The following is a 10,508-nucleotide window of genomic DNA, read 5'->3' on the forward strand; positions in this document are numbered from 1 at the left end:
GGATCACTGGTTGCTGCGGAAAAGGAGGAGGTCAAAAGGGGGGTGAGTGTAACGGATGTGAATAGCTAGCTAGTTAGCGGTTCTGCGCGCTAAATAGCGTTACAATCGGTGACGTCACTTGCTCTGAGACCTTGAAGTAGTAGTTCCCCTTGCTCTGCAAGGGCCGCGGCTTTTGTGTAGCGATGGGTAACGATGCTTCGTGGGTGTCAGTTGTTGATGTGTGCAGAGGGTTCCTGGTTCGCGCCCAGGTATGGGCGAGGGGACGGTCTTAAGTTATACTGTTACATTTAGTCTAGGGAGTGTCCAGAGGATGTACATACAGTAAATCAAGCTGCCTCATGCTACAGAAACAGGAGATAGGCTCCTGCACTATGGGCCATTCTGGCTTGGACAAGGCTTACTTTTCCCAGGCTTACTTACTTACATGTTTTGTATGCATGTGTAAAAATATATATGTTTTCTAAAATTACCTCCAGAATTTCTATAGAATTACAACACCTAATTTCAAACTTTGAAACAGCCAAATACCAATTCCCATGTCAATTCACACAACACTTCCTGTCAGCCGGCAGTCAAACTGCACGACAGTGCTGTCGTTCACTCGTGAAACTAAAACTAACCTCAATGGCTAAGTTTAGGCATCAATTCAGAGTGGTTAAGGTTTGGGTTAGGGTTAAAACATAAACATTTTAATGAAAAGAAACAACAACAATGTGCCTATCACTGAGATTGAACCTGCGATGTTTGAAGCCGTAGCCCACCATTTAGCCCATCCTCAACCAAATGTTGAGCATGGGCTAAATGTGGCATCAACACAACCAATCATGATTGTTAAACAAATCACTTCAAAAAGTAAGTTACCTTTGCACGTTTGTCCAAAATAATTCCAGCACTGTGCACCCGCCAACTTTCCTCAAATTCGGAAGTGGCTCAACAAGCAAAACAGCGCCCCTCTTTCTTACTATATATTGCCCATGTATCTTATGCTGTTTGGCCAAAAGGAGTATTGCATGCCACACTCTTTTTGACCAGACAGCATCAGATACATTGTCTACACATACTGAGACAGAGGGGTGCTGTTTCACTCGCTCGGTTGCTTTATCTGAGATTGATGAGTCTTTCTGTCGGCGCATGTCTCGTCAAATAGATTATTAACATTTAAATATTTAATTTGTTCAGGCAAGGTGGCACAGTAGGGTGAGCCAGGCCTCCTAAGGCCTGCCCATAACACAGGCCCTGCCTCAACCCCATCCACCACACCTGAGCCCTGAGGCTACTATAACAGGCACTTGCCTGGCCCCCAGTGGACAAGTAATTGCCATGTAAATATATAATGTCACTTTACTATTGTAAAGTGCGTGGATAGCGTGTAATCCACTGGAGTTTGGGATTATATTTATTTTTATCTAAAAAAATAGGACTTGTTACAAAATACTGTATACTTTGCATGGTGCGTTAACTTCCTAGTACAGGTAGTTCTTAGAAAGAGGCAGGTCTCAATTTTCCTACAAACAATAAAAATGGCAGAAATAATGTCTGTGGATTTGCGATACTCCTAAAACATTTGCATGACTGTGGCTTTGACTCAGCCTTTGTTCTGGTTTCTAAAAGTAGGAGTGGAACAACATATTAGGTGATGTTTCTTTAAAGTCTACTGTAAGCATAACTTTATGATAACCATCAGTTTAGTTAAGCAAATCGCATAGGTCTACCCATAGACAGTATAACCACATTGATGGATTGGCATTACAGTAAAGTAATAACTGAAACGCAAACAAAAGTTAATGCTAAAATAAGACTAAAAGTAATGTCATGAGTGAGATCGGTTAATTAGTTGAACACAATTGAATTTCATGTCCAACCTGCCTTTGCGTCAGTTGAAGCTTGTAGAGGTATGACAGTCAGTTGGTACTGTTGTGTTGTGTGTGTATCGTCTTATATTTCCCCTGGTTTTGTTTTCGTGTAGGAAAATTATAATTTTTGCACCGAATTGAGTTCCTACCCAGTGGGCAAAACTCATCACAATGATGCCATTACTACCAGATGATGACATTATGATCTCAATTCAACTGAGTGTATACTGTACATTAGTCATTGAGCACTGTATCACTATTGCGTCGCGCTGAAAAACACAATTTACTAGTGACTGTATTCATGATACAACATTGCCTTATTGCTTAATTGTACGTGGCTCTTCCTCTTTTCTGATACTTTGTTGCTGCCAGTAACAATTTGCATCTTCTCCATGGTGATGATGTGTTTGCACAATGCAGCTCTAGCCACAAAGAGACTGTAAACCAGGGGTAATAAACTAGATTCAGCCGCGGGTGATTTTTGTCAGAGCAAATGGTGGGGAGATGGAACCTAATTCTAATAATTTGTACACTGCAAATAGCACGAATAGAATATATTTGAATTTAACAATCATTTCATACCTTCATTGCAACGAGACATAATTTATTTATCTTTTTTTATTTGTGGGACTACTTGGGAACAGATTTTCTAAATTCCAAAATTTCCAAAATGTGTTTTTTTTTAAAACCCAAAACTAAAAACAATATAAACCATATATATGCACTACCTTTCAAAAGTTTGGGGTCACTTAGAAATGCCTTGTTGTTGTTGAAATAAAAGCACATGTTTTGTCCATTAAAATAACATAAAATTGATCAGAAATACAGTGGAGACATTGTTAATGTTGTAAATGACTATTGTAGATGGAAACAGCAGATTTTTTTAATGGAATATCTACATAGGTGTAAAGAGGCCCATTATCAGCAACCATCACTCCTGTGTTCCAATAGCACGTTGTGTTAGCTAATCCAAGTTTATAATTTTAAAAGACTAAATGATCATTAGAAAACCCTTTTGCAATTATGTTAGCACAGCTGAAAAACTGTTGTTTTGATTAAAGAAGCAATAAACCTGGCCTTCTTTATACTAGTTGAGTATCTGGATAATCAATATTTGTGGGTGCGATTACAGGCTCAAAATGGCCGGAAACAAAGGCCTTTCTTCTGAAACTCGTAAGTCTATTCTTGTTCTGAGAAATTAACTTCTTGATGCACCCAATCCGTTAGCGGGATCATTTTCGTCAACCACCGCTGAATTGCAGAGCGCCAAATTGAAATTAAATTACTAAAAATATTTAATTTTCATGAAATCACAAGTGCAGTATAGCAAAACACAGTTTAGCTTGTTGTTAATCCACCTGGTGTGTCAGATTTCAATAAAGCTTTTAGGCGAAAGCATACCAAGCGTTTATGTAAGCACATCTCTTTCAGTAGACAAAATATTACAAACAGCTAGCAGCCAAGTAGATTGGTCACGAAAGTCAGAAAAGCAATAAATTAAATCGCTTACCTTTGATGATCTTCGGTTGTTTGCACTCACGAGACTCCCAGTTACACAATAAATGTTCCTTTTGTTCCATAAAGATTATTTTTATATCCAAAATACTTCCATTTGGTTGGCGCGTTATGTTCAGAAATCCACAGGCTCGAGCGGTCACGACATCGCAGACGAAAATTCCAAATAGTATCCGTAATGTTCGTAGAAACATTTCAAAAGTTTTTTACAAGTTGTTTTTACAATATGCAATCGATAATATATCAACCGGGAATGTAGCTTCTTCAATAGGAGAGAGAGAGAAAATGGCTGCTCCAAGCTGTTGTGCATACAAAACGCTGCTGGCACCCAGTCATACAATGACGCAATGTGATCTTTCTCGCTCATTTGTCAAAATAACAGCCTGAAACTATATCTAAAGACTGTTCACACCATGGGGAAGTCATAGGAAAAGGAATCCTGTTGATATTCCTTTAAATGGAGCAAAGGCATGCTATGGAACATGGCGCTTTCAAAATAGAGGCCACTTCCTGGTTTGATTTTCCTCAGGTTTTCACCTGCAATATCAGTTCTGTTATACTCACAGACAATATTTTTACCGTTTTGGAAACTTTAGAGTGTTTTCTATCCTAATATGACAATTATATGCATATTCTAGATTCTGGGCCTGAGAAATAGGCAGTTTAATATGGGTACATTTTTCATCCAAACATCAAAATACTGCCACCTACACTCAAGAGGCTATTCCATGCGAGAAATTGCCAAGAAACGGAAGATCTTGTACAACGTTGAGTACTAGTCCCTTCACAGAACAGCGCAAACGGGCTCTAACCAGAATAGAAAGAGGAGTGGAAACTGAGCAAGAGGACAAGTACATTAAAGTGCCTAGTTTGAGAAAAAGACCCCTCACAAGTCCTCAACCAGCAGCTTCATTAGATAGTACCCGCAAAACATCAGTCTTAATGCGAACAGTGAAGAGGCGACTCCGGAGTTCCTCTGTCCAGTGTCTTTGTTCATTTTGCCCATCTTAATCTTTTCTTTTTATTGGCCAGTCTGAGGTATGGCTTTTTCTTTGCAACTCTGCCTAGAAGACCAGCATCCCGGAGTCGTCTCTTCACTGTTGGTGTTGAGGCTGGTGTTTTGCGGTTACTATTTACTATTTGGTTGCCGACAATGGGCCTCTGTAAGCCTATGTAGAAATTCCATTTTATTTTAATCTGCCATTTCCAGCTACAATAGTAATTAACAAAATTAACAATGTCTATACTGTATTTCTGATCAATTTGGTGTTATTTTAATGGACTAAAAATGTGCTTTTCTTTCAAAAACAAGGACATTTCTATGTGACCCCAAACTTTTGAATGGTAGTGTATATGAAAAACACTTGTGGGCCAGTTTTTGCCTGTTGGCAAGCCCTGCTGTAAACCATTCATCCCATTGTTACAGGAAAACAATCTGGCCTTCAAGGAAATACTTATTAAACTCAGAATTGTATGTTGTCATACGATACAACATTGATTTATTTTATTTTTTATTTAACCTTTATTTAGCTAGGCAAGTCAGTTAAGCCTAGGTGTCCTGTTAGCGGGACAACTTCCAGTGAAACTGGAGAGAGCGCAGTTCAAATAAATAATCATACAAATTATGGATTTTAAACATTTAGGTACATACTTATATCTGTTGAAAGCTTCAATTCTTGTTATTCTAACTGCACTATGCGATTTACAGTAGCTATTTCAGCGAAAACATGCCATGCGATTGTTTGAGGACGGTGCACCACATCAAAACATTTTTCCACCGGCACAGGTTTCATAAATACACAAATAGCGATTAAATATTCTCTTACTTTTTGAAAATAGTCCTCTGATTTGTCATCCAACGGGTCCCAGCTATAACATGACATGTTGTTTTGTTAGATAAAATCCTTCTTTATATCCCAAAAAGTCAGTTTAGTTGGCACCATCGATTTGAGTTATCCACTTGTTCAACTTGCAGAGAAAGGAATCCAAAAATCTACCCCTAAACTTTGTTTCAACAAGTCAAAATACATTGCTATTTACTCCTCAGATACCCCAAAATTGAATCAAACTATAATATTTCTTACGGAAAGTAGTATGTTCAATAGGATACCGATTTTAGCAGGTGCATACTGTCTTCATGGCGCGCGCGAACACGAATTTCCAAGACTGTGTCCCTGTACTAAAACTGATATTTCACATTTGTTTTTATAGTTACATGCCTGAAACCTTGAACATAGACTGCTGACACGCTGTGGAAGCCATAGGAATTGCATCCAGGGAGCTAATTCTCAGTATGACCTTATACTTGCCATTCTAAGAGGATGTTCTCTCAAACAAATACAATTCTGTTTGTTTTTTGGGGGGATTTTCTCCTACCATTGTGTTATATTCTCCTACATTATTTTAACATTTCTACAAACGTAAAAGTGTTTTCTTTCCAATGATACCAATTATATGCATATCTTGGCTTCAGGGTCTGAGCAACAGGCAGTTTACTTTGGGCACGTCATTCAGACAGGAAGTGATAAAAAATCCCTAAGAAGTTTAATTTTAAGAACATGATGTTGTTTTGTCCATTTGAACCAGTATTGAAGTAGTGACGAGGTCACTGTTTCTCAATGTGTGTGGCACACTAGGCTTACAGTTATGCCTCATCAAGCACTGTGTTCTGTAATGTCTAGAAGGTATATACTTGCAACAAAATAACCAACCACATTGGGGCACTAACGGCTCCATCTGTCTTTCCTCAATTGAATGTATAATAATTAAATGTATAGGAATTACATGTATAGGAATGACAACATTTCCTCTTGACAGACAACATTTTGACAGGATGTAACCTCCTCAAGGAGAAAGCTGTATTTGGTAGCCAAATGCAGATGGAAAGCTGAAGGCCCATGTTGACCAGTCCAGATGGCATAGGGAGATACCAGCCATGCAAATGGCAAAGATCCCTTTTTCAAAGTAGCCACTCATTGTCATATGTCGCCTCCGTCGTGCTGCTTTCAAGCATTTTCCCATTTACTTTAGTCAGACGCAGCCTGTTCACCGTGAGCATTCAGCCTACCCCGATGGTCTCCTGGTAGACATGGATGACAAACTGCATCCCACCTTTTGATCACTAGTTTCACAGGTCAAACCCAGGTTTAAGAGCAGATTTCTTGAGGCAAGGTCAGTAATCTCCTCTTATTGAAAAGCTATTATCTTTCATAATTTCTATGCACTGCATTTACAAATGGTTCATACTGCTTAATACTTGGGGGTTGCCCTGTATATTCTTATTCAAATGTGTGCCAAGTTGTGGTTTGAAAATACATTTTGAAAGAATATGAAAAAAATGATTGTGTCAATGAAACATCTTATTCCATGAATATTGTGAGACATTTTGATTTGGTAACATTTTAAGTAGTCTAATAATTAGTTAGGCTAGATTTCCCAGGCCCAGATTTACCCTACTTCTGGATTAAGAAGTACTTTTAATTGAGACTCTCCAGTTCATTTTTTTCTCACAGTCTTTTCAAATAAAGTGAACTTCAACAGACAGAAAATATAAAGGTCTAGGGCAATGTAACCCCAGACCTGGTGTCCCATCTCATTAATGCTCAAATGAATGTCATGTTGAGAGTACAGATGAGTACAGCCGTCAAGAGTATATAGGCTGCTTCTGTGTAGTCTTCTGTTCCATTCACACTAACCTGGTGTACCATCTCATTAATGTTTAAATTAATATCATATTTGAGAGTCCATAAATTAATGAGTAACTAGGCATATTTTGTTTTTATGTGTTGTGATACAAAAACAACCTCTTAACGGACCATGATGTTTTGTAATTCCTGGATTTAGTATCAACATGGTGACCAAGCTGACTGTGTAGGTGTGTTGAGCTATTACTGCTTTTTGGGGCCTGTTTGGTTTCGGTTCGATTATTACAAAAAAAACACGGTTTTCAATTTCAGTTTTGATTAGACATTAAATACACTATGCATTACGTGGGTTAAATGCTGGAAGACTGAATAACACAATTAATACAAGTCCCATGATGTTAGTGACTTTCCATTACTGCTTATCACTAATTAACCGTAATTTAATCACATTACTTGACTTTAATAAAATATTTGTTTTATTTGATGACTTCATTATTTAATTCCAAGTCATTATCTCATCTCTATATCTCATCTCTATATAATCTCATCTCTTTTATGACTCTGAATACCAGCTACGAATGACTTAGATCATGCATTTATAGGCTCGCCAATCAACTGATGAACAAGTTTAAGCAGGCGTGCAATGAATTGTGGTCTTTGTAGTTAATTACTGCTTTAAACTATGTTCAACTCCCTACTACATCGCACAGTTCAGGAATCATCTGATTTATCTCTACAGAAACTGCACATGGAGCTCACAGAAAACAAGAACAAAATGGAATTCAAGTAAGTGAACTGATGTCGGTCATTTAATCAAATCAAATGTGTATATAAAGCCCTTCTTACATCAGCTGATATATCAAAGTTCTGTACAGAAACCCTGCCTAAAGCCCCAAACAGCAAGCAATGCAGGTGTAGAAGCACGGTGGCTAGGACAAACTAGGAAAAACTCCCTAGAAAGGCCAGAACCTAGGAAGAAACCTAGAGAGGAACCAGGCTATGAGGGGTGGCCAGTCCTCTTCTGGAGGAAGAGTTGTTTTAAAAAACGAAAAATAACCTCAAGTAAAATGTTGATAGTATTCTTTAATTAATAAACACGAGCAAATACATGTGCTGTGGTAGTGTAGTTTAATGAAATAATGGCCATGTGAATAATTGAGAGGACATACAGTGTACATAGTAAGTTGATTGTTCTATGTTTTATTTAAAGAGCAGGGATTGATTGACAAGGATTATTCAATGCGTCATAAGCAGGTCAACAGGACAAGCTCACCACCTGCTGTGTCTGTATTATGGGGTAATGCAAAGTAATGCAAAAGAAAGTTTGACTAGCTAATTTTGGACTTTGTATACTTCAGGAAAAGGAGCTCAGGAGATAAAAGGCTAATCAATAATGATCATGACCTATATTATTTACAGCAGTATCTACTTCAGAGTGAAACATAAAAGAAAATAAACCACCCAGAGATGGACAATAAAATCTGAATAGAATAATAAAAGCAACAAGTAGCACGGACTCAAATGAGACAAAAATAAAACAGTGAGGTCGATAATAAGAACTCCAATGGGGTATCACTACAGTATCACTATTGTCCGTCATGAAAATGTATGTTTTAATTCATTAATGTGTCCAAATTGTTGAAGCAGTGTAAATCTTCTTTGCATCCATCAGACAAACGATGTGGGCCAGAGCGGTAATACTTTACTGCGGCGTGGTATTCCTCTACCACCAGGTAAGCAGTACAGTTGAAGTCGGAAGTTCACATACACCTTAGCCAAATTCTTTTAAACTCAATTTTTCACAATTCCTGACATTTAATCCTAGTAAAAATTCCCTGTCTTAGGTCAGTTAGGATCACCACTTTATTTTAAAAATGTGAAATGTCAGAATAATAGTAGAGAGAATGATTTATTTCAGCTTTTATTTCTTTCATCACATTCCCAGTGGGTCAGAAGGACCAATTAGTATTTGGTAGCATTGCCTTTAAATTGTTTAACTTGGGTCAAACGTTTCAGGTAGCCTTCCACAAGCTTCCCACAATTAGTTGGGTGAATTTTGGCCCATTCCTCCTGACAGAGCTGGTGTAACTGAGTCAGGTTTTGTAGGCCTCCTTGCTCGCACACGCTTTTTCAGTTCTGCCCAGAAATGTTCTATAGGATTGAGGTCAGGGCTTTGTGATGGCCACTCCAATACCTTGACTTTGTTGTCCTTAAGCCATTTGGCCACAACTCTGGAAGTATGCTTGGGGTCACTGTCCATTTGGAAGACCCATTTGTGACCAAGCTTTAACTTCCTGACTGATGTCTTGAGATGTTGCTTCAATATATCCACATAATTTTCCTACCTCGTGATGCCATCTATTTTGTGAAGTGCACCAGTCCCTCCTGCAGCAAAGCACTCCCACAACATGATGCTGCCACCCCTGTGCTTCACAGTTGGGATGATGTTCTTCAGCTTGCAAGCCTCCCCCTTTTTCCTCCAAACATAATGATGGTCATTATGGCCAAACAGTTCTATTTTTGTTTTATCAGACCAGAGGAACATTTCTCCAAAAAGTGCGATCTTTGTCCCCATGTGCAGTTGTAAACCATAGTCTGGCTTTTTTATGGCGGTTTAGGAGCAGTGGCTTCTTTCTTGCTGAACGGCCTTTCAAGTTATGTCGATATTGGACTTGTTTTACTGTGGATATAGATACTGTACTTTTGTACCTGTTTCCTCCAGCATCTTTACAAGGTCCTTTGCTGTTGTTCTGGGATTGATTTGCACTTTCGAACCAAAGTACTGAGCGGTATGACGGCTGCGTGGTCCCATGGTGTTTATACTTGCAAACTATTGTTTGTACAGATGAACGTGGTACCTTCAGGCGTTTGGAAATTGCTCCCCCTGATGAACCAGAATTGTGGAGGTCTACCATTTTTTTTCTGACGTCTAGGCTGATTTCTTTTGATTTTCCCATGATGTCAAGCAAAGAGGCACTGAGTTTGAAGGTAGACCTTGAAATACATCCTCAGGTACACCTCTAATTGACTCAAATTATATCAATTAGCCTGTCAGAAGCTTCTAAAGCCATGACATTATTTTGGAGAATTTTCCAGAGCTGTTTATAAAGGCACAGTCAACTTAGTGTCACCCCCTGACCTTAGAGAGCCTTTTTTTATGTCTCTTTTTGGTTTGGTCAGGGTGTGATTTGGGTGGGCATTCTATGTCCTTTATTTCTATGATTTGTGTTTCTATGTGTTGGCCGGTATGGTTCTCAATCAGGGACAGCTGTCTATCGTTGTCTCTGATTGGGAATCATACTTGGGTAGCTCTTTCTCCCTCCTTTCAGTGTGGGTAGTTAACTTTGTTTGTGGCACTTAGCACTGTTAAGCGTCACGGTTGTGTTTGTTATTTCTTGTTTTGTTATTTCTTGTTTTGTTGGCAACATTTTAAATAAAAAAGTAAATGTACTCTCACCACGCTGCACCTTGGTTCACTTCTTTCGACGGCCGTGAC

Source organism: Oncorhynchus clarkii, chromosome 4 (assembly GCF_045791955.1).
Source record: "Oncorhynchus clarkii lewisi isolate Uvic-CL-2024 chromosome 4, UVic_Ocla_1.0, whole genome shotgun sequence".
NCBI classification, from domain to species: Eukaryota; Metazoa; Chordata; class Actinopteri; order Salmoniformes; family Salmonidae; genus Oncorhynchus; species Oncorhynchus clarkii.